Below are 2,869 nucleotides of genomic sequence, written 5' to 3'. Positions count from 1 at the left end.
TTCACACAGGACATCTTGGCACTCATTTTGAGTATCAGGTTTTCCCAATACTGTAAAAAGGCTATGTCCCAGACTACACACCTGTCATCTATAATGCCAGTTCTTTATACCATATATAATCTATATTTTATTTCATGTCCATGGCAGGTAACAAGATTAATTTTCTACTCCTTATTGTTGCATTCTCTATAATATATTGTAGAACCTTTAACAGATTGGTGGGTAGGATGAGCGTCTATGGGAGAATTGGCTCTCACTTGATTGATTGCCACCGGTGGCCAGTGACTCACAGGGAGTCCTCTTAAACCTGAACTTCAACACTTCACTGATACGCTTCATTAATATGAGCATTAAAGCAAATGACTTCATCTCAGAGGCTGGGAGCGCATCAGTCACTGTCTGTCTGCTTCCTCTGCCGTTTCCTCTCCTCTGTGTTTTGTTTCACATGTTTCACCCTCAGGAAGGAGGGTGAGTGTGTTCAGCTCATTGTAATGTATGACATTAATGTAGCCAGAGTTGATGTAGCTTTGTCTTCTGTCCCTGTTGTCCTGTTTTAAAATAAAGACAGCTGGTTCTACTAGTTTTCAGTTCAGAGGAATGGATTGTGCTTTTTCAAGGCCGAGAGTCATATGAGGTGAAAGTCGTAAATTTATTAAAGATTTTCATACAGTACATGAGTTCAGTGAAATAAAATGTTGAGGTGGGTTTGACATAATTATGAGCAGTATTTTATAGTAACAATGTATCAAATAATATTGTGAAAAAAATGTGACCATGTACAAGGGGTCACTCGTAGTGAAAAACCTACAGAGAATTATCATCTGTATCTGCAGCTCCCCTCGGCTTCAAGGAGCTCGGCCCGCAACTTTACTGTTTCACTTTCACCAATCCCATAGGATTGTATTCAGCAGCTGTTTAAAGTAAAAAGCCTACTGTACACTACCTGCTCAGCATCAACCAGCTGACTGAATTTTGGCGATTGGATTGGATCAAATCTTGAAAATGAAAAGAAAAAAAGGATTCTGAAATCGGATTTGATCACCTAATCCAATCTTGGTTTTGATCTGGATCAAACCTTCCTTATGTGTTGTTCAAAACTTTTTAGTAGGATTGGGATCCCTTTGATCCAGAAAATCAGGATTGTCCTGATCCCAAAAGAAGACTGGATTCAGGGTGGTTTTTGGGAACAAAATGTAATAAAACTTTAAAATTGGTATAAAATTGTAGTTTCCTTATACATTTATTTATATTTTGCACTTGATTTGTTTGAATTTTACAGTGATGAAGTAGATAAAGTAGACATTACCTATTAAGCCTTTCAGTCTCATTCTGAGATCTAAAAGCAAGGCTTCAAAAAGCTGGTCTCTTCACAAATATTAAAGAACGTTCTTTATTTTGTTAACTACTGGACATTCTTCAGTCTTTTTCACGTGTGATTTAAAACACGTGTTCAAAATATCCACAATGTATTTGGAGTCTGATTTTTAAAGAAATCGAAAATGGAAGGAAATATTTGTATTGTTGTGCTGTTTTCTGTCCCTTCAAATAAAAGTGACCCCACAAATGATGTAAAGTGACTCAATGCTGGCTATTCTACCTGTTGTTCTTTATATAGTTAGTAGCCTACATTGTGATATGTAGTCCCATTTAGAGCACTGGTAATCCAGATTACAATCTTGAAAAGTTTTTTTATCTGGATCACGGTGATCCAATCCAGTGCTGCTTTGAAAAACCAGCACAAAGGTAAGATGAATTAAGATGATCTTGGATGGCAAAACCTGGGATATCCATTAAACTTTTTGAATAAGCAAGAAAGAGAGTTTTCTCATGGTAAGATAAGTAACAGGTGGTAGGCTTCTCTTGTAGCTTCCTAAAGTTCTCCAATTTCTACCAATGTTGCTGCATATATCTATATTTCTATAGGTTCAACAACCTTTTTGCTGCTCACTGTGTTGTCGATCCATTGTAAACAACATGTCCTCATGACTAAACAACAAAATAGGTAATTCGTCAATGCCTCCCAAAACAGCACATATGAGCACCTCCCATACCAGTCCAGCGACAGGTGTACAGGAACTTAACGCAAGTTATATGATGTTGAACATGTGGTTAACGTTGTGAAACAGTCAAAGTTTCATTATGTTTAGGAAACACCATGGTTTGGTTTGTTCCAAATCATGTGTCTTAAGTCGTGATGTAAGTCAGTAACTCATCCAGTAGTCACAAGATCTCTGACGTAATTGCTGACGTAATCTGCACTCTGCGCATGCGTTGGCGTCTGTAGCCACCTGTCGGAAGCTCCGTCTTAAACCGGACTCTTATCCAGTTTTAATCCACTCTTTTTTCGTTACATTTTTTATATCCTTTTTATTTAACTTAACTTTATTTAAGTTTTACGTGGGTTAAGGATTTTAGTCATCCGACATGGATTTTAAGATAGATGACCGTAAAAACGCAATCAACGCTACTGATCGCAACAAAGCTCCGGTGACTATGCTAGCCGAGATAACTCTGCCCCATGAGGACTGCACACTCCTTAAGAAAGCGAAAAAGAAGATTGCTGACCTTATGGAAGACATCCGACGACTTTCAGAGGAACTCAAAGAGAAAGATTCCCTGCTGACTGGCTTTATGGATGTGGCTTCAGTACAAGCCAAACAGATTGTTTCTCTTAGCACAACCGCTAACATCCAGGACACCGTGTTTTGGGACCCCTCTAGTCTTCCCAGGCTTTCATCCTGCTCGACTCCGAAGCATCAGTCAACCTGGGCTGAAGTGGTGGTCCGTGGCTGCAAGAGAGGCTCGGATGGGGCTGCCTCTCCTCCGTCCATCGGCCTCTCCAACCGCTATGCAGCCTTGTCTAACGACA

The sequence above is a fragment of the Micropterus dolomieu genome, linkage group LG08 (assembly GCF_021292245.1).
Source record: "Micropterus dolomieu isolate WLL.071019.BEF.003 ecotype Adirondacks linkage group LG08, ASM2129224v1, whole genome shotgun sequence".
In the NCBI taxonomy this organism is placed as follows: Eukaryota; Metazoa; Chordata; class Actinopteri; order Centrarchiformes; family Centrarchidae; genus Micropterus; species Micropterus dolomieu.
The sequence above is the reverse complement of the archived record's forward strand: the minus strand, read 5'-3'. Positions refer to the sequence as shown.